Source organism: Pinus tabuliformis, chromosome J (genome assembly GCF_031772625.1).
Source record: "Pinus tabuliformis cultivar Carrire ecotype Pingquan chromosome J, CPIR1, whole genome shotgun sequence".
Taxonomy (NCBI): Eukaryota; Viridiplantae; Streptophyta; class Pinopsida; order Pinales; family Pinaceae; genus Pinus; species Pinus tabuliformis.
Window position 1 is genome coordinate 1,252,847,811 of NC_142295.1, and position 23,192 is coordinate 1,252,871,002.

Here is a 23,192-nt window from a genome sequence, read left to right on the forward strand (position 1 = left end):
GCATTTTTCCAACCAAGGCTTCAGGACTAGTAACTCAACCCATCAAGGGCTGCAGAGTGTGTTTCCAACCAAGGCTCCAGGACTAATAACTCAACCCAAGATGTTATAGGGCTTCAGAGCATTTGTCCAACCAAGGATCCAAGAACTAATAACTCAACCCACAGTGAAAGGAACATGAGAACCCACCAGAAAACAAAAGGGAAAGACTCCCACAACACCATGGCTATCTAGGAAATGGCAAGGCTAGGCAAAATCACTATCAATCGAGGAATATCTCCATACCAATGACAAATCATAACCAAGAAACCACATGCATAAGCCATGCATGCCAAAACTAGTAGGGAAATCATACATGCAACTCTATACCTGCAAGAAAATCCCACTGTAGCTGCTAATCCCGATGTCCTCTTGCACTTTCCTACTCTTCCTTTGCCTTCTTGCTCCAAATATCAAGTATGCCACACTCCTCGAAGAGTGCTCCAAGAAAACTCTAAGTATCCAAGAGTATAAGAGAGAGAGAGAATAGAATGAGAGCTACAAAAATAAACTGACAAAAGTCTGTGAACTGATCCTCAGAAGCCTTTTTATTAATGAGACTTCTAATTTATGCATTTTCCATTATTTTCCTTCATTTTCCTCCTCACATGAAACCTGTGATATTTCACCTTCCTTTTCTCCTATTTTCCATTATTTTCATAAATAAATGCCACTTTGCCTTTCCAAAGCCTTTGCCATTTCCTTTGCCAATTTCCATAGCCATTAATTAATCACAAGTGATCCCCATCACTGTGTTTTTTCCCAAAATTCAACTTGGAATACGTGTCCCGTGATCATGGTTATTATTTTTCCTTTATTAACTTATATTACATCGATTTTTTACCAGGGGTGTTACACCCAATTCGATACAACCTAAGATCTAGACAGATTGGGTCATCACAATGGGTCTTATAGGGAGGTTTAGGCCATATCCATGTTCCTACTAGCCCAGGGAAATGGATAGGAAGGAAATGAAACATCTCTCTATCGCAGGCTAGAGCAAGGGAAGAGTTAGCAACTGGAAACCAATCCTCAATGGATAGGGCCCTTATAGCTTTGAAAACCCAGTGTATAGTGACCCAATGATAGGCCTATCATTTAATTGCAGAGGTTTAGAAATTAATCCCAAAAAACTTTCTTTTCAAATACTAGTACAAACTGAAGGACCTAAGGTTATCTTTCTTCAAGAAACCTTGGGGGAGGGAGACCGTATTTCAACCTATCTAGAACATATTCTTCCTTATTGGATGTTTGTAGGTATGGATGTAAGGGGTATATTAGGGTGTATGACACTAGGATGGGATACTTGTAAGATTCATATGCAGTGTGTGTGGAGTATTCCTTTGGGTCTAAAGATGGAAGGACTCTTAGAGGATCTGGGAGAGATTTTTACCTTTTAAAATATCTATGGCCCGAATGAAGATCACGTTAGATTTTACATAGACCTTCTAAGGAAGTCAGTTGTGAGGAGATACAACATAATCTTGGGTGGGGATCTTATTTTCTCAATGGGAGTGTCTGAATCGTGAGGGGAGAGAGCTCAACTAGATGTCCTCTCTAATTTCTTCTCCCACCACCTAGGCAAATCCATTCTGATTGATTTGAAACTATCAAAATCAAGCCTACCTAGAGAAATCATAGAGTTGGAGAAGACAAAGTGGAAAAATGCATAGATATGTTTCTGTTGGCAGATGCCCTAGTCCAAAGACACAACCTAATCCATCAATGGATTCGGGTAGGTGGTGGGTCAGATCATTCCCCGATTCTTTTAGAAATCAAAGGACAAACACAGAATCTGGCATGCGCTTTAAAAATGAATGTCTGGTGGCTGTAGGATGAAGGTTTCAAGAACCTTGTCAGTAAAAACTGGAGACATTTTGATGGAAGCTCAGATAGGTCAAAAACTCACCCGTTTGAAGATAACCTTAAAATATTAAAAAAATGATAAATAATGGGCAGCAAAAAGATGTTTGAGGGAGGAGGATTTGCTAAACATTGAAAGACACCTAGAAGAGTTATAAAATTCAAATGATTGGAAGACATGGAGACTGAATGGAGGCTGAAGCGTAGGGCCATCTAGCTATAAAAAGGATATGAAAACACAATTTTTTTTTTCAGGTCTATGCTAAGAGTAATAAGTTGTCAAACACAATATGGAAAATGAAAGATCATCTGGGTAGGGAGATCACAAAATTTGAAGGTCTATCTAGAATGGGCAGAGATCACTTCAAAAGCTTTTCCAAAGCACCTAAAGGGATTTCAATTGTAGAAATTATAACAGTTTCATGTTGAATACGATCTTGGGTCCAAGATAGAATCTTAGAATCTCTGACGCTCCCAAACCAAGAATCTTAATAAGAACTACTTTGCACAATGGAATATATGAAGCAGTAAGTCACATATGCACAAGTATACACAATTTTTAACAAAATATTGTATAATAATGTACAACCCAGTCTTCGTTATATTAAACCAATCTGAATAATAAAACTGTCTATGGAATACAAGATACAATGATAATCATGGTGTAGACTCTATGTCGTATCTTGTCCTGTCGGTCCTTCACTCCCATTCAACTCTCTAGCTTCCTCCCAGTCCATCAAAGGACAACACATAGAGTCCCCAGAAGGGTTGCCACCTATCACTACTGCAAGTTTCTTTTTCTACAATGAACACGAGCTGATCCACGCTACTCTCTACGCTGGCCAATACCTGAGCTCAAATCCGCCAAGCTAGTAGCCTCTTTATTCCATCAAAGGGATACATATTAGGCTAACACTTCACCCAAACTTCAGCTATCACACCTCCTTTAGGACTTCTCGTCATGGGCTACTTTGGGTAGCCAACACACTTCCCTCCACTAGTTCAATGGCTCCCAACTCTTCACTGCAAGATTTGCTCCTAGGAGGAACTTTCAACAATCAAGACAACTCCTCCAAGTGTCTCCCATAGGCTGCAACAATTGTCCACACTAGGACACGATCCCCAACATCAAATCAACATGAATCTAACAACCAACACATATCTGCATTCATCTTGGACTGAGGTTCTATTATGCTACAATTTTTGTGGTTTGGTCCTTCAAGTTCCCTTCTTCCTCACTATTGTTCAGGGCTAATACTCAGCCCAAAACCACCCTCACTTGACCTCTATTTAGGCCTGCGGCCTACTTTCTCTAGTCTCTAGGGCCGAGAATTCATAAATAGGGACAAAACTCCCTCAAAACCTCACCATCACACCTATGAAATATACCTAATAAATGTGACTGTCTCACTTCTAAAAAATCAGACTTACAAGAGGATAACCTCGTCCTTACTCAACCCAAAATTCATCCTTATGCCTACATCTATCCTCCTGTACTAATTTAGCCTCCTCATAGGTGAAAACTTGCCCAAAAACAAACCCAATCACCTTCGTCCTTCTCCTTATGAGCTCAAATTCCTTTCTAAGTTAGATTGCCTATGAAAAGATGTACTTGGATGCTCTAAATGAGCCTCACATACCTTCTTTTTATAGACATAATAAGGGTCAACGAATAGACATGTATTTTTGACAAATAACTTCAAGCCTACATGACTTGAATACCCAAAAACCCATTGTCAACTTTAAAAATTCATAACTTCATTTATACAACTTAGAATTGAATGATTTTGGTTGCGTCAGATTCATCTCGACGAGAGATATCATCCAAATCCATCACATGTCTAAATGTTTCCATGGTTTTGGCCCAAATTACGATGGGTACAAAACCCCAAGCTTGGGTTCCAAGCCCACACGTGACCCTTGTGGTGCTCCACCCTCCAAACCCCGAACCCTAGGACTTGGAGTACCTCCCAAGCTACTAAAAAATCAACACTCTCTCTTAGCGAGGGAGGTACTTCCAATACTAGGAAGTAACTCATCATCATCTTCACTACTCGCAACACTCTCCCAAATCTTGGCACTCACCACTACAACAATCCCTAAAGCATGAACTACGCCTCTCTCGGAAGTTTCACTATCACTGGAAGCATATTGCTTCTTCTTCTTCTCCTTTATCACTTTCCAATCCCTCCATGATTCCTTCTTGGAATATGTGGAATCACCTTTGCTCTCCACTGACCACATGCTCTTCTTGCATTGCAAAGTCTCCCTCTAAATCTACAAGCTCCCGCTAGAAATCGATTCCCTCTAAGCCTCTAGAACCTAGACTTTCTTTTTTTGGAACCTGTACCTACCCCTCTAAAGCCTGCACCTCCAATTGCTTTTCTAGAATCTACAACTACTCCTTCTTCTTCTTCCCATGATCCATAAGCTTTCCCATCAGCCTGTAACCCCTTCTTCTCAATCATCGAGATAGATATCATGCTATATATGAGTCCTAGTATAAATAGCACATCCTAGACCCACATCACATGTCTTGTCTCCATCCTAAATGGCACAACTCTCGATCCTCGGATCTCCTTCTGACTCTTCTCGCCAAATACCATGTGCAACTTCGAGTGCCATTCAACTAGAGTCTCGAAAACCTCCTCTGACTCTGTCATATGTTTCGTTGCACCACTGTCCATGTACCATCCATCATCGTCGATAGTACTCTGTGAGAAATGAGAGATCATAGCAAAGACCTTCTCCTCCAACCTCCTTGCGAGAGAATCTATCTTAGTAAAGGTGGCAACATTAGTGACCTACTTCCCTTTCTTCTTCTCTTCATCTCCCTTCTTCTTCATTAGACATCTCGACAAAAAATGACCCATCTCGCCACAGTTGAAACACTTGACTTTACTCAAGTCCTTCTTCTACTTACCCTTCATTCATGCTGCAAGTGCCATGTCATCATCTAAAGCCCTCTTCTTCAGATGAAGATCCTCGTCTCGCAATTCTTCCTGAATGAAGTCATCCCACAACCTATTCTAGTCTGGCAACGATCCCCTTGATGAAGGGCTTCCATTCCTTGGTGAACCATTTCAAAGAAATCCTTACCATATAAAAATATGAAATAGTCACAACAATGACAACAATCTCATATTTGACCTGAGACAATCTCATCAGATACAAGTCACTCCTTCACCCTGTATCATCTTGGTGGACTTCAACTTATCCTCCAATACCAGTACCTGGTTTTCATTCTTATTCTGGAACAAATTCTGAAGAGCCATCCACATCTCATGGGAAATGTTCTTCGTGGACAAATGAGGTATTAGGGGATCCTTCACACCATCAAGGATGATCGATCTCACCCTCGTATCCAAATCCTCGTACACTTCCAGCTCCTTTAGGTCAATTGGATTCTTGATGGATTTGTCGACGAACTTCCAGATCATGTTTACCTACAAGACCAACTTGATCCTTTCCTTATATGGAATATAGCTGGACAACCCCTCCAACCTGTCCTCATTATGGAGACTAGCCTGCAAATTTGAAATTTACACCTACAATGTGACCAAATCCCTCTCAAGATGTACTTTCGTTCTGCACTCTCTGATTCACTGACTTCCAAAGTAGCTAAGATACAGTTTCATACCATGTTGAATTTCCACGATCTTGGGTGTCAGATAAAATCTTAGAATCTCTGACTCTATCAAACCAAGAATCTCAACAAGAACTACTTTGCATAGTAGAAAATATAAATCAGTAAATCACATATGCACAAGTATACATATTTTTTAACAAAATATTGTATAATAAAGTATAACCCAATCTTCATTATCTTAAACCAATATGAATAATATAACAGTCTATGTAATACAAGATATAATTACAAAAGACTCTATGTCATATCTTGTCCTGCCGGTCCTTCTCTCTCATTCTAATCTCTCGTTGCCCCTTAGTCCAATTTTCTCTCTAGGTTGGCCAATACCTCAGCTCCAATATGCCAAGCTAATAGCCTCTTTCATCCATCAAAGGGCTACACATTAGGCTCAAACTTCACCCAAAATTTAGCTGTAATACCTCCTGTAGGATTGCTCATTACGAGATACTTTGGGTAGATAACACTCTACGCTCCACCAGTCTAATGGCTCCCAACTCTTCACTACAAGATCTTGTACTAGGAGGGAGTTTCAACCATCAAGACAAGTCTTCCAAGAGGCTCCAACAGGCTGCAACAACTGTCCACACTAAGACACGATCCCCAACATCAAACCAACATGAATCTAACAACCAACACATACATGCATTCATCTTGGACTGAGGTTCTATTCTTTTGCAATTTCTATGGTCTGGTTAGGGTAAGGCATAGGTCCATGTTTAGCCCTTCAAAACAAACCCACATACCTCTTTTCTGCTGCGACTAGGGTTTTCCAGTTCCCTTCTTCCTCGCTGTTGTTCAGGGATAATACTAAGCCCAAAACCACCCCGACTTGACCTCTATTTAGGCTTGCAGCCTACTTTCTCTGGTCTCTAGGGATGTGACTTCATAAACAGGGAAAAAAACTCCCTCAAAACCTCACCATCACACCTCTGAAATCTGTCCAATAAATGTGACTGTCTCACTGCTCAGAAATCAAACTTACAAGAGGAGAAACTCATCCTTGCTCAACCCAAAATTCATCCTTATGCCTATGGTTGTCCTCCTGTACTAATTCGGCCTCCTCACAGGTGCAAACTTGCCCAAAAATAGACCCAATCACCTTTGTCCTTCTCCTTATGAGCTTGACTGCCTTTATGAGTTAGATTGCCTATGAAATGATGTGCTTGGATGCTCTAAATGAGCCTCACATACCTTCTATTTATACACATAAGAAGGGTCAACGAATAGACATGTATTTTGGACAAATCACTTCAAGCCTACATGACTTGAATGCCCAAAAACCCATTGTATAGTTCAAAAAATCATAACTCCATTTCTACAACTCGGAACCAGATGATTTTCATTGCGCTAGATTCATCTCGACAAGAGCTATCATCCTCATTGTTGGAGAGGTAAATCCCCTCTACGGATAGAGGCGATCCCTACTAGCCCAGAACGGGTCTAGCAACAATCAGTCAATGCTACTATGCAAGTTCCTAATTGCAAGTAAAAGGTAGGCAATGAACACCTACTTGGATTCCAACACTATTGTTTGATGAAGAGATGTCGTTCTCGCTCCTTCGCTTCGGCCAGTCACGATCTTCCACGATCCCCGCAGATAGATACCTGCACACACGAAGAGAAAGACAAACGCCAACGTGAAATCTAATAAATGCAATTATACATCAGTCAGAAAGGATGTAATTCACATTAACCATTATAAAGACAAATGAGAATGGAACCATAACAGTAGTCATCTATTATTAATCAATAACAGAGAAAGGTACAACCAAAGTTCTGACGCTGAGTCCTTCTCTAGAGGGTCCAGCCAGCAAGTCTCTTAAGCATTCACCCTTGGAGGTAGATTCTCCCAAGACAAAACTCTCTCTCACACAAGCAATACTCACAACCTTCCTTAAGCTTCCTCTAGAAAATCCACACTTGTCACACCAACTACCTACTAGCAGCAGCACTCTAAGCACTATGAATTCCACACTATCCAAACTATCCAAAAACTAGCTGCTCATGGCAATGGTAGAGGTTTAAATAGGAGAAGGAGTCTCCACAAATGGTGGGAGGATAAGCTTATCTCCAAGGAAGGTGGCTCAAATGACGAAACAAACATGCCAGAGAAGGGAGGGTGACATTTACAAGACGAACAACCAGGTCTGGAGTCATCTGGAAGGCCGGCTGTTAGAACAAACTCGCCCAAACTGGATCAGCGCGGGTCCATAACTGCACTGGAGCGCTGACATCGCAGCTGAATAACAAAGAAGGTCATGTCAGCGCGATCAGATATGAATAACAGACATGCTGGATCATGAAATTCGATCAGCGCGGGAAACACGTGTGCTTCTGCGCTGGCAGCGCATTCGGTCTGTTATGGAGCGCCCATCAGCACGGTTATTTTGACAAAAGTCGCGCTGATAGCAAAACTTTGGCAAAGTGGATCATTTGGCCAGATTAGAGAGCATGATCATGATTAATTTGGTTTCATGACACAGTAGGGAGACTGACAGAGAGACAGTGACAAATTACTGTGTAACAGATGCCCCCTAAAGCATGAAGCCCGAGAGAGTGGGAGGGGTGAAATGCTTTACAAAACTGCCGAACTGGAACACCACCAGGAAGGACCTGCACGTATGTACAGCTGATATCTCGATTACATGTAGTCTAGGCATGGGCGTAGCCATCCAAAAGACATACGAAGAAGGTCTGTGGTATGGACGCAGCCACCCATCTGAAGAGACCATGATGATAAGAAGGTATGGTCCCAGCCATCCCAAAGACTCAGGTATGGGCGCAGCCATCCATCAATGAGTCATGTAATAACAATCCACAAAATCGCAGCCTGGTTCGCAACAGACAAAAACCAGGGTCTTGCGCTCCATCCCAACCCGAACAAAGTACAAGTCCAAGCATGTGAATATATGAGCTGGAGTCGAACATGCATGAACATCGTCTGATTACCAGCCAATAATGAAAGCTGTTAACAGACGCGAGAGGTACCACCAATAATGACAATGGTCCTCAAGGTACTTATAGGTACAATCCGCGGCGTGTGAATCAATGAGCTGGTGTTGAACACCCGCAGAATCATCCGATCGGAGGCCAATGATGAAAACCTCACGTCGAACACGAAGAACCTGCCATTGAGGCATGCAGGCTCTAAGGCACCTGAAAGGAGTCTCTAGGTCACGTTCCTGGATAATGAGCTGAGGTCGACAGGAAGTAACCTTGATCGAAGGTGGGCCATGATGTTTCCCACATCATCGACACGAGACAGAGAAGGATAAAATATTTTGTGTGAGACATCAGAGGGAGGTGGTAAGCTTGCAGAGGCCAACTTCTCTTGAACATATCGGTGGCACGACGACGGATTTGGCAGTATCTGACATCAAATGAGCAGAGGTCATGGTCACAAGGCAATGAGCAGATGAGAGGTCAAACAGGATAACCCAAACCTGCGGAGGCTAGTGTGAAACAAGATGAGAAATCCCCACCCAGACACGAATGTAGACGAGTGCCATGTTCAAGAGCGACATACTGCCGACACGACCATTATTACAGTTCCATTTTCCCCACCATTTCTGGCAGGTACCCCGATTATTTTTGGATGACAAGCTTGACGGGGATAGCATATGCTTGGAAAGCGTCATTTCGACGGTTTCCGATGTCATGAGGTTTTAACGAGCCTGACAAAGGAGGAGCTCGACGCCTTTTCCTGTTTAGAGACTCTGAAAAGACAGTGGAAAAGAAAACTCCAGGGGGGTTCTTTTTCGTAAAGTTGTGTCTCGCGAGCCCGAAAAAGTATAAAACAATGCTCGAAAGAACCGCCCGACCAGTATGATCGAGGAGTACTTTTCGTAAGTAGTGACTTCGACCCGAAAAAGTAAAAAAGCGGTCAGAAGCACGTCGTTTTAGAGCCAATAACGAGTGCGAAACGACAAACACCCGGCAATCTTTTTAGTTTAAACGGTCGAAAAAAGAGCTTTAAAGGCGACAGCCTCTCATTTCTTTAACGAGTCGAGAGGGGGACTCAGCAATCTTTTCATCTTTAAACGGTCAGAAAAGAGCTGAAAGCAGACCTCCATTTTTATTCTCTTTAACGAGTCAAAAAAGGAAAAATACTCGGCAATCTTTTCATCTTTTACGAGTCAGAAAAGAGCTTAAAGGAGACTTGTCCTAGAGGAACGAGTGGTATAAAGGGTAGCAACTGGTTCCAGCAATGGTGGAACTGCTCAAAACATATAATGGTCAAGAGGCTGGCTAAAAAAACCACTCACCGCTGCGGTTCCTCAGGAAAGGATAAACAACCAAGTGAAAGCATATGATCGGCCAAAGAGATGGTAGCAATGGAATGAAACAACCAAGGCTCATCTAGCAGAATTCAGCGGATAAAAATGGCAATCACGAGATGTAAATCGGGTATGGGTTCATTTTTACACAAGCTTTAACCATGGAGAACTCTGCTTGGATTCGGTTTCATGTTTACACAAGCTTGAAACGAAAAACTATGCTTCTTATAAGTTCGCATGCCCCCAGCATAATGACGCAAAATGAGGTACATGCCCCCCAAGCTTCATTGCATTCAACAAAGTGGATGGAATGAAGGTTCACTCTCGAGATCGATGAAAGACTCGACTTGTAGTTTACGAGATCTTAATCAAAAGACTCGATTTGGAAAGGGAGTTGTTTCATTTTTTAACGAGGTTGACACAATAAAAGAACTATCCTCATAACCCTTGTTTCATTTTTTAACGAGCTTGACACAAGATCAGGAACTATGCTCCGACCAGACCCAATTTCATTTTTTAGGGAGCTTGACATAAGATCAGGAACTATGCTCTGACCAGACTGCCTCATAATGAATAGGAAGTCGGTGCTTCCAAGAGTGGTACTCCCGGTGAAAGGAGCACATCTTGGAAGTCAGGACCTAATGCCCCCAGGACACTATGCACGACGGTGTCATCACTGTATACAGGCACAGGGTAGGTGGCCACGTAGTTGATCTGCGGTGGGGCAGATACAACTGGTGGATAAAAACTAGGAGGGGACGACAACTGCACAGGAGGCATTGGGGGACTAACGAACGACAATTGATCGATAATCACAATTCTTCCATCGTGTGGAAAGCAAATCACATGGAAAAGCGAAGAAGCGAGGGCCCCCATGGCGTAAACATAGTCGCGACCAAGGAGAAGACTAAAGTCTAGAACACCTTGGGTAACCAAGACGTCTATATAGACGGTTTTTCCCCCCAAAGTAATAGGGAACTTCGGGAGAACTCCTAGAGATGGACAGGCTCCTCCGTCGAAGGCCAACAGATTCTGAGTGACTGGCCCAAGCCGTGGGGAACCAAAGGCTTGCCAAGTAGTGTACGGCATAAGACTGACAGACGCCCCTTCATCCAAAACAGTGCCAGGTACTGCCTTAGCACAGGCATGTACTGTGATCTGGAAAGGCATATGGGATGGAAGGCGACCGACGATCAGGCGATTCCAATCAAAGGAAGCGACCAGACTACTTGGTGGGGGAATCGTATGATTGCCCCCATGTGCTAAAGGAACCGAAGGAGAACCTTCGGGAGCAGTTGGGTTAGGAGAGTCATTTCGGGACTCAGGAGAATCTGAAGAGACGAGAAGAACATGGGCGTGATTCTCTTCCGAAACAGAGTGAGCGAGCGGCGGACTCGAGTCGACACTCTTTCCGACCAATGGTTGGTCTGGAACAGGCTGGACACAGCCGGGTTCGGGAAGAGGGGCCTGGACAAGAGAAGAATGTGAACCAATCTCATTGTCGGGAGGCGGATGATCTGCAGCTGCAGAAAGACATTGATATCCAACGGGAAGTTGGGGTGAGGGAGCTGGGAGACTTTCCAAGACACTGGAGGCTTTATCCATGAGTGGACAAAGGTGAAGGGGATGATTGCCTTCACAAAGTCTACAAGGGATTCGAATCTTCCCTTTTCCCTTACCATTCCCAACTAATACGGTAGCATCGCCGTGAGCTTCAGAGGACGATGAGGGGTGGGCCGAATCGCGAGACCATATTTCTAATACCCTGGGAATGCCAGGACAATTGTGAAGAAGATGGTCCTCCTTGCATAATCGATAAGGAAACTTAACCTTCCGCGGAGGAGCAGAAGGGGGCCCGACTTCAGGTGTACTCGAGGGAGTAACAGTTATACTTGTAGCCTCTCCCTTAGGAGACTTCCTCTTCTTGGTCTTCTTCTTTTTCTTCTTAGCCACCTGGTTACTCGGAACGAGGCCTTCACCAGGCGAAGTAGAAGATGAGGACGTAGAAGTTGGTGTCGAAGGAGAGAGGTCCACCTTAGGATCAACATGACGTTGTTCAGGTGGAGGGACTGATGGACTAACAGCCGACACGGTAGGGACCAAAGAGGTTGAAAACAACCAAATAGGCAACCCGACAGTTAACCCTGGAAGGGATAACGTTTCCATATAAGGAGCACCAACATTCCCGAGAGGAGGGAAATGACCAGGATTCCTGTCAGGAGGGGAACTTGGGTTGGTGAACCCTGGAAAAGTTTCCATGGCAAACAAAAAGAAACCTATTCAAGCTAACACAAGATTTAACCAGGTGATGTTGATGTGGCCGAATAAATTTTTAGGACACAGGAACTAAACTTGACCTTTTCATGTTTCAAGAGTCGAGAAAAGGACGAAAAGATGACTCTAGTCGCCTTCGAATGTTTAATGAGCACGAAGTGACAAGATGCTCACTGGCACCTTTTATTTTAGGGAGTCCGAAAAGGATCAAAAGTGACTGCTCTGGAGATTCTAGGCAAAGGGTTTACCAAGCAATCCGTAAAACTGCTTATACACCTTGGCAATCGTATGAGAACCAAGGACTTTCCGTACTGCAGTCAATCTTCCCGAATGCTGTGTTCAGTGCGTTACGGTTCGCAGGGTGGCAGACTCGGCTTCCTATGGATCAAGGATAAAAGCCTAGTGGGGTCTCCCTATATACGCGACGGTACGTGGGAGCACAGTCCGTGTTAGACCACTATCGAGTCACAGAAGGAGGAATCACCCAACCGTAATGTGAAACAATAGTGACTATGTTTAAAGACGCCGGAACACGTCTCTAACCTAGACCTCTAGATGTTTGCGTTAAGTTCCAATGCGTTTTTAGGTTTATTCAGTTTATTTTATGGTTGATCTTGAATTAAGTTTCGGTTTCAGGCCTTACCGTGTGATCTCTCACAATTACCTAGATGCAAACTAGATGCCAAAGAATACCATTTCGTTCGATGAATTCTAACTATGAGAGGGTTAAGAGTTTTCAATCAAACAAAATGAACTCAATCAATCAAACCATCTAATGCAGCTAATGACAAAGAAATGAAATTTTTCTTTTGAGAACACAAATCAATGAAATGCTCTTCTTTTCATTAACTATTGAATGCAAAAGACATTAGTTTGATTTCTTTTTCAATGGCATTGTGCACTTTAAAATGAATTTTGAGAGACAGCAACACCGAGTAAAGAGAAATAAAATCACTCAATGAAAAACACAACAAGCGTGAAAAGAACCGGTTGACCCCAAGCAACTGTAATCCGTGTCCGGGTAGTGAGAAGTAATTGAAACAATACGGAGACTGGTTCAATAACAATCACCTAAACAACCAAGCAAGTGTGAACTGATCGATCCAAACAATTGTGATCTATGCTTGGTAGTGAAGAAATCGAATCAACATAAAAAGTGGTTCAATAATCGACACTAAAAATCAACCAGCAACAAGCAGTGAAAAGGCCTCAAGCAAATCAATAAGAGGTTTGTGGATGAATCTTGAATAGACAAGTAACCTGAGCAAACGGTTTCTCGATGGAACTTCTAAAGGGCTAGGTCACATGGTCTAAAAAACACAAGACTCACTCGAATGAAATCAAAGAGAGAGCGTCCCTTAACCAAAAGCAATAAAAACAAGCTAATGAGAGACAAGAAACAACAGGGGATAAGAAAGATTGATGAATTCAGGAGATAAAGTTATAAAAACAACTTTTTAGGAATCAGCGAAAGTTACACACTGAGAACCCGCGCTGATCACTATGTCAGCGCAATTTTTACACAGACCACCCGAGATGTCAGCGCAAATTTTACACAGACCACCCGCGCTGATCCGATTTCAGGAGTCGTCGCGAGAATTAAGCTAGCAACCCAAGGTCAGCGCGGGTGTACACGTCTTTTCCGCGCTGATCCGATTTCTAGGATCGTCGGGACTGTTAGGCGTAATTACGCGATGACCACGAAGTCAAAGAAACAGCTATGCGCTGTCAGCGCAACTGTTTTGATATAAACCGCGCTGAGGCCAAAAAACAGGCAGAAACAAGCCAAAAGCTCCCAAACCAAGGCAATAACTCTTTAAACAATTTAGTCACCTCCCAGATTGAACCAGGAAGGTTAAAAGCAGAGGACTAACCCCTGATCTTTGAAAAGAGAGGAACAATCAAACTCAAAACAAGAATGAACAAAAGAGACAAAGGCCAGCCTCCCCAGCGGAGTCGCCAAATTGTTGGAGAGCTAAATCCCCTCTACGGATAGAGGCGATCCCTACTAGCCCAGAACGGGTCTAGCAACAATCAGTCAATGCTACTATGTAAGTTCCTAATTGCAAGTAAAAGGTAGGCAATGAACACCTACTTGGATTCCAACGCTATTGTTTGATGAAGAGATGTCGTTCTCGCTCCTTCGCTTCGGCCGGTCACGATCTTCCACGATCCCCGCAGATAGATACCTGCACACACGAAGAGAAAGACAAACGCCAACGTGAAATATAATAAATGCAATTATACATCAGTCAGAAAGGATGTAATTCACATTAACCATTATAAAGACAAATGAGAATGGAACCATAACAGTAGTCATCTATTATTAATCAATAACAGAGAAAGGTACAACCAAAGTTCTGACGCTGAGTCCTTCTCTAGAGGGTCCAGCCAGCAAGTCTCTTAAGCATTCACCCTTGGAGGTAGATTCTCCCAAGACAAAACTCTCTCTCACACAAGCAATACTCACAACCTTCCTTAAGCTTCCTCTAGCAAATCCACACTTGTCACACCAACTACCTACTAGCAGCAGCACTCTAAGCACTATGAATTCCACACTTTCCAAACTATCCAAAAACTAGCTGCTCATGGAAATGGTAGAGGTTTAAATAGGAGAAGGAGTCTCCACAAATGGTGGGAGGATAAGCTTATCTCCAAGGAAGGTGGCTCAAATGACGAAACAAACATGCCAGAGAAGGGAGGGCGACATTTACAAGACCAACAACCAGGTCTGGAGTCATCTGGAAGGCCGGCTGTTAGAACAAACTCGCCCAAACTGGATCAGCGCGGGTCCATAACTGCACTGGAGCGCTGACATCGCAGCTGAATAACAAAGAAGGTCATGTCAGCGCGATCAGATATGAATAACAGACGCGCTGGATCATGAAATTCGATCAGCGTGGGAAACACGTGTGCTTCCACGCTGGCAGCGCATTCGGTCTGTTATGGAGCGCCCATCAGCACGGTTATTTTGACAAAAGTCGCGCTGATAGCAAAACTTTGGCAAAGTGGGTCATTTGGCCAGATTAGAGAGCATGATCATGATTAATTTGGTTTCATGACACAGTAGGGAGACTGACAGAGAGACAGTGACAAATTACTGTGTAACACTCATCCATAACATGTCGAAATGTGTCCATGGTTTTGGCCCAAATAATGATGGGTGAAAAACCCCAAGTTTGGGTTCCAAGCCCACAAGTGACCCTTATGGTGCTCCACCCTCCAAACCCTGAACCCTAGGGCTTGGAGTACCTCCCAAGCTACTAAAAATAAACATTGAAAACTTCTTCCCTTATTTTGTTGGTGTGGAAGAAATTCATGCTCTAATGGATGAAGTTTCAGAAGAAGAGCTCAAATTAATCCTAGCCAGCTTCTAGAAAGATAAAAGCCCCGGACTAGACAAGTGGACTATTGAAATTTTCATTGAGCTTTATGAACTCATAGGGGGAGATTTATTGGAAGCGGTTAATGAATCAAGAGAGGAGGGTTGTATTCTTATGGCCTTTATTTCAACATTCATAGCATTAATACCTAAAGAAGATGAACCCTTCTCATTTGAAGACTTTCGACCCATCTCTCTGTGTAATTGTGTATACACAATTATTTCTAAGGTGATAGCCCAGAGGATCAAGCCCATCCTTTCTAAATCGATCCCAGTGAACAATTTGGGTTTTTAGATGAGAGGAAAATACATGAGGCGATAGGAGTAGCCTAAGAAGGCCTTCATAGTATAAAGACAAAAAAATTAAATGGGATGTCATCAATCTTGACCTATAAAATGCATACGATTGAGTCAACTAGTTATTTATACGTCTCCTACTTAATCATGTGGGTTTTGAGATACCTTTTATTAATCGGATAATGAGCTGCATGTTGAGTATCTCTTTTTGTATTCTCATTATTGGAGTTGCCTCTCCTTTTCTTAGAGCGAAAAGGGGGCTCAAACAGAGATGCCCCTTATCTCCCCTTCTTTTCCTAATTGTAGCAAAAAGCTTAAGTAGAATGGTGGATGTGACCAAGAGGAGAGGCAACTTTCAAGGTGGAAGTATAGCTCACACTCTATCCATTACTCATCTACTATTCAGTAATGGTGCTTTAAGAGATCTTTAATGTTTACATGAAATTTTTGAAATTATTCAGTAGAGCTACAGGAATGATTATTAAATATCAAAATATACTATCACGATCCGTAATTTGGAGGCTTAAGACAAATAATTTGAGAAGGTTCTTTCCATATGATATCCTTACCTTTGACTTAGGCTTGAAGTACCTAGGATTTCATCTGAAACAAAACTATTAAAGAATTGAAGACTATTTTTGGCTGTTGGAAAATTAGAAATGAGACTCTCTTGTTGGAGTCATAGATGGATCTTGAGAATTGGGCGATTGATTTGGAAAAATCTATCTTGGAAGCAATTTCTGTTTACTTGGCATTGGCATGGATCCTTATGGGAATCCTAGAAAAGGAGACAATAATATGTTTCAAATTCCTTTGGGAAGGAACATAGGAAAAAATTGTGCTTCCATGGGTAAAATGGTCCAGGGTGGCAAACCCTAAACTTTTGGGGGGATGGGGCTTAAAAATATATATTCCTATTTTCTAAGGCTCTTGCAACAAAATGAGGATGGAGGCTTCTCTCCTCTAAAAGCCTATGGATAGATTTACTCTACTAGAAATGCATTAGACCACTCTCTTTGGAAAATTGGATCAGACTCCCCAACAAAGAAAGAGGTAATATCTCTATTGTATGGAGGTAAGTTTTGAACTCTTTTGACCTGATCACATATGGATTAGCTAGGGTGATTGGAAATGGCCACCGAGTGCATATGGGAAGTGATCCATGGATGAGGAGTGGTGTGGATCACATTCTTCCTCACAATATGATAGTCAATTTACATGATGAAGGATACACCAGGCTACATTAGATTTCAGATCCAAATGCCACTACTTTATGGATTCAAAGGTGGTGCTCAACAGAGGAACTGAATATACTAGAGGGATTCCATGAGGATTGGAGGCACTACTTGGAAGCTTTATCCAGGGAGCACATCAAGATAAACGAATAAGTGGATGAATTAATTTGGGCTTCTACACCTCAAGGTATCTATACCCCCAAAATGGGCTACATCTACTTAATGACTCAGAACCAATTAGAGGCCTCTTCTTGGTGGTGGAGTGCTGTGTGGAAGGAAAAGTGCCCACCAAAGTCCAAACTGTTAATTTAGTTCATAATGGAAAAAAAAAGGGTCCTACTTGGGAGGTCATGCAATGAAGGTATGTAATTGGACCTGGGTGGTGTTCCCTATGTAAGGGATCAAATGAGACCTTAGACTACCTGTTTGTAATCTGCTCATTTACCCAACAAGTATGGAGGGAATGCAAGTAGATTCTGGATGCATAGTTTTCATGGAATGGACCACTCTTTGCAGACCCCTGGCAATCTTGCGTGCATGATCGAGCAAACAGATCCATAAATGCACTCCCCATCATAATCAACTGGGTGATATGGATAACGAGAAACAAGGATATATTCCAGGGCATTTCCTCTTATCCATGAATAATAGTAGCAGAGAGTGTAGCTATCCTCAGTCACTTCCCACAGACCAAAGAATGTCAACCTATCAGACTCATCAGAGAGGAGGTTATAAACAAGTCAATGCCATGGGGATATTTTGATGGGGCAGCTAAGGAGGATGGAAATCAAGCAGGAGGGGGTTTTGTGCTTTACCTATTTGAAATTCATTTTTACTGTGTAAAAATTGGTATTGGAAATGGTTCAAATAATTGGGTAGAATCCATTGCTACACGGTCATTAATTGCCTATGCTCTTGAGAAGGGATGTGAAAAATCACAAATACTTAGTGATTCTATGCTGGTGATTAATTGGGTCAACTTAGTACAACAATGTAGAAACATATATTTGGTCAACACTGTGGAGGATATTAGACATTTATGTCTTGAATTTGCACACTTCTCTTGCGGGCACATATATAGAGAACGTAACAGAGAAGTAATCAGAGAGGAGGTTATAAACAAGTCAATGCCATGGGGATATTTTGATGGGGCAGCTAAGGAGGATGGAAATCAAGCAGGAGGGGGTTTTGTGCTTTACCTATTTGAAATTCATTTTTACTGTGTAAAAATTGGTATTGGAAATGGTTCAAATAATTGGGTAGAATCCATTGCTACACGGTCATTAATTGCCTATGCTCTTGAGAAGGGATGTGAAAAATTACAAATATTTAGTGATTCTATGCTGGTGATTAATTGGGTAAACTTAGTACAACAATGTAGAAACATATATTTGGTCAACACTGTGGAGGATATTAGACATTTATGTCTTGAATTTGCAAACTTCTCTTGCAGGCACATATATAGAGAATGTAACAGAGAAGTAGATAGGTTTTCTAAGGAGGGCCTAGATAGGTTTTCTAAGGAGGCCTTCTTCTAGACAGGGGGACATGGCAAGTGACAAAGAACCAAGGAAAAAAATGTTCTACAATTTCCCGTACATTGATATGGCACAATTCTTTTGAGACTTGGTCTATGCTCCAAGCAATGACAAGTTTTCTTTTTTGTTTTTTGATACTTATGCAGAACTAGATATCATCAAACTATTGCAAGTAGTCATAACAACATTGGATCTTGTGACAGTGTGCTTTTTTGTGATGACTCTTAGACATAGGATCTGGTTTCTATACAAACATATACTTATGTTTTTTCTATCACACGACAATATATGGACCATAAATCTAATAACATGATTTTGGTATATTTTGATATATGTTTATGATAAACATTTTCTTTTCTATTATGTTTCTTGATGGGATGGGCTTGTAAAGCTCAATTTGAGACAACACAACAAAAAAATATGAGAAATTAACTTATACAAGGTATGTACTGAATGTAATTTTGTTATGACATATTAAAAAAATAATAATTTAATCTAAAACAATAATAATAAATTTGTGCTAAGTTATAATTTTTTTGATATAATGTAAACATGAGTTGTCTATTCACCAACCTAGATCCATCTTAACTACGAATCTATCAAGCGCCGGGATGGATCAAATATATCGAGGTGAAAACCTCTTTTTTGAGTGAAAAACTTGAGGTTACATCATCCTCAAGTTATTGATAATAATATCATAATATTATATCAATCATATAATATTATTGAGTGCAAAACTTGAGGTTAAATAAATTACACATAAAGCAATATCAATAATACTATTTCCTCTCATCTCCATATTACGTAGTGAAGAATTTAAATTTTTTCCTCATACTAAGAGGTTTTGATACTGGGGGTAACCTATATGGTCGATGTGGGAAGCCCGTTCTACGAACCCAAAAACGTTACCTATCTTAGAGTCTTTCTCACTCGTCTACTCCGAGCACATAGTTGAATTAGAAAGGTGTGTGATTCGTATTTTCAGTTATTAAACACAACGAGGGTATCATATTAGGCCTCTGTGTTGCATCTGACATCACGCGAGGCGAATTGTTGAAAGGCCAAATTTTTTCCTCACCCGGTTTGTTTTTCCATCTATAGTCATTATTCCCGAAGGAAAGTTCAATGATAGAAAGCTAGTACAATAGCTCAGTGTCTTGAATTTGAACCAGACCAAAAGGGCTTCCTAGCACAGTGTCTTAAGGATTCGTGTTTCCGTCCAGTTTCATGATTTAAGTTTCAGGTAAAAACCAACGTTTCAGGAATTAAGAAATTAAGTTTTAGGAGGCAAAATGTTGCACATAGAGGGAGAATTATGTTTCAATGTTGGAGTGATTAGAGACTTCTCACAGGAATGCTACATCAACATCCACAGCCACAACACAGTAATAATAATATCAAGGGAGGACAAGAAATCATTACTAGAAACCATTACAATCTTAGAATCATTGTTTGTGCAAGGAACTGTTATGTCGTGATTTTATCCCTTGCCGCCCTCCCCAACCGTGGAGGTTGGAGTCCAGATTGGATTTTGTTGATGACTTCGTAAATTTTATCAAAATAGCATGACATTCACTAATGGGCCGGTGTTATCTCCCTGCCGTGTCAACTAATGGTTTTGTAATTTACCAGTCGAGTGTTGAACCTTCGACATTTTCGGAACTGGTATGTAGTGTGGAGGAAAGTAACATGGCAAGCAACTGCTGCAATATTGGTTTGGTTTCTACCAATAGCAATCAAGTCCTGAATTTTTAGATTGAGTTGTAATTTTTACCTGGAGTGTAGAATGGGAAAGCAATGGAGAGGATATGAGGTCTGAGAATCTTGGGATAGAAAATGCATTCAAACATGACAACGGGACAAGAAATTTCAGAACCTGTGGAGACAAATTATTTAGGGCAAGCGAAAATTACCTCATCTGCCAAAGCTAGGAAGTGGGTTTGGGTCAATGCCAAACAATATCAGGGCATTTTAAAATGAATACTAGCCCGTCTCGAATGGGAGCAGACAAGGAAAAAACGACCTCAAAAGAAAAGTACTCGGGCCCTTTGCAATAAACACTCCAACAAGTCCTCTCTACAAGCATGTGCAACAAGAAGTCCAAAGGAAAATTCATTGATGATTCTGCCTTATATAGTTCCACATCCACACCTCTCACCTGGTCATCTGATCTTTATGTGAAAGAATTGTTAAATGCAAAACAAAGGTTGGAGGTTTTAGAAGCTAGAGAGTAGGAAAGAGATCATAAAATTCATATCATAACAATTGAGAACAAGGATTTAGAAGGCAATAAAGTTTTGAAAGAACAAGTGGCATTGATACAGGAAGCTCTCTTGATAGGGAAGACATAATGACAACACATGAAGGCGGATGTGCAAAAAATAAATAAATATGTAGTGGAAAGTACAAAGGTGGTGAATGCAAAATCATCCTAGGATAAAGGGAAAACGATTGCCCAAATAGAAAACCATGAAGAGAAAGCAAGAGAAGAAAGGAAAGGAGATTCCACCAAAGTTTCCAAAATTTGGGCTCAAGTTATTAGCAATTTTGCTAATAAATAAGGAGAAACAAACATTCGGGTTGACAACATGCAAGATAGAGAAGGAAAGGAAAGACAAAATATAGCAACAAACATAATTATTAAAGGGGTGAAATACTATCGGAAAAATGAATGTACTCTTGACCTTGCAAGAGACTTCTTTAAAGACAAGTTGTTATGGAAAGGAAAAGTATGCCAAGCATGGAGGGTGGGTAAGTTTAATGGTGAGAGAGCCAGACCCATAAAAGTCATCATGCCTAGCATGTGTGATAAATATATCATTCTAAGCAAGAAACATATCTTGAGGGGTTCTCACCTTTTTCTAGAAGAAGATTTAATTGTAAGACAATAGGAGGAAAGGAGGGAGGAAATGTTAAAGGTTAGGGTAGCAAGGGATGAAGGCAAGCGAGCATGGATTTATAAAGGTAAAGCTATGATAGCACGATTTGGACCTCTTTCCAAAGTAGAGCAGCAAGATGGTGATAAAGAAGAGGCAACAAACTCTTCAACATGAAATCAGGAAGCAAGGTCAGTAAGGGAAAGCAGGGACAAAGACTCAAATGTTAGTCTTGCATGTAAAAATAAATAACAATCAAGTCATACCCAGGTTTCCTTAAGATAGTTTGTTGGAACTTCAGAGGTTACCCATAGAGATGAGGACCTGGGTTTGGGCCTATTGCGAAAGATAGAGACATAATTTGCCTCATAGAAACACATGAGCATGAAGGCTGCAATACACCTCTGTTTGAGGGATACTGGAAGATGGCAGTGTAGAACAAGGCAACAAGGAATGGAAAAGGGCACGGGGGTATCATGGTTTTAGTGAGGGAGAAATAAGGTCGTCTCATTTAATTAGAAAAAGGAGACTCAAATAAACAATTCATTTGGTTTAAAATATTAGAAAATGGAAACCACATTAGAATTGCAGCATGTTATTTTGCGCCACTAGTTTTAAAAATCTATAAAGGTAGAGGGCTTAACAACAAAGATCCCTTTGCATCCTTAAAAGCAGATATTGAAACATATTCTCAGTTAGGTGAAGTCCTTATAGTGGGTGATTTCAATGCTAGGACTGCAAGTGAGCAAGCTAGAATTCTTTGCTGTAAAGAAGACTACGACCCTATTTGGCTTACATAAGAGAATAATCATCAGTGGGAAAGAATTTCAGAGGAAAAGGGCTACAATATCTTTGATGAACAATTGCTTACTCTATGTGGGGCCATTGATTTAGTCATTTGTAATGGCTGGACTAGATGGGAAAAGTTCGGTAATTTCACTTGCAATACTTACAATGGAGCAATTGTAGTAGATTATGTAATTTGATCGCATGGTTTGTGTGAGAAAATGGAGGAAGTTTTGTTTGGAGATTAGCTTTGGGACTTAAAATTAGATCACAAGCCAATTTATTTAAGTTTCTCTTGGACTGGAAATAAACAATTAGAGTAAAAAATTCAGCGTGTCCAACAAAATCTCCCAAAGGGCATAATTCTTTTGACTAGAAAACTGTAATACCTTCAAAATGATGCTAAAGAAGCTCTTCAAGAAGGAGAAAATCACAATTCATGACCTTCATGGATTGAATTAACATAATTAATTCAATGCGCACTTGCAGAGTGAAAAAGATAAAAAATTAAGAAGTCTGAAACAAATTGCTTTTCGGTTAATGCTTGGTTTGATGAGGAATGAAAAAGGCAAGGAGAATGTGGAAAGAGTCAAACAAGGATAACATAAAGCTCAAAGCTTACAGGTAGTTATTAGGCAAGAAAAATGCTGATTTCATGGTTTCAAGGAGGGAATAACTAATCTTCCTTGGGAAAAATAATCCCAAATTATTTTGGAAGGAGCTCCAACCGAGAAAGATACAAACTGGAAATAGTATTGCATCTTCTAAATGGTTTGACTATGCAAGAGAACTCTATGAACAAGATCCCAAGGTTGACCCTCCCCCCTGGTCAACATTGATACTGAACTCTTCACGGTGCAAGAGGTAGAGATGGGTATCAAGAAATTTGGCATTGGAAAAGCAAAAGTCTTAGCTGAAATCCAAGCTAAGTATCTAAAGTGGGGCTCAAAGATCCTTGCACCTCACATTACAAAAATTT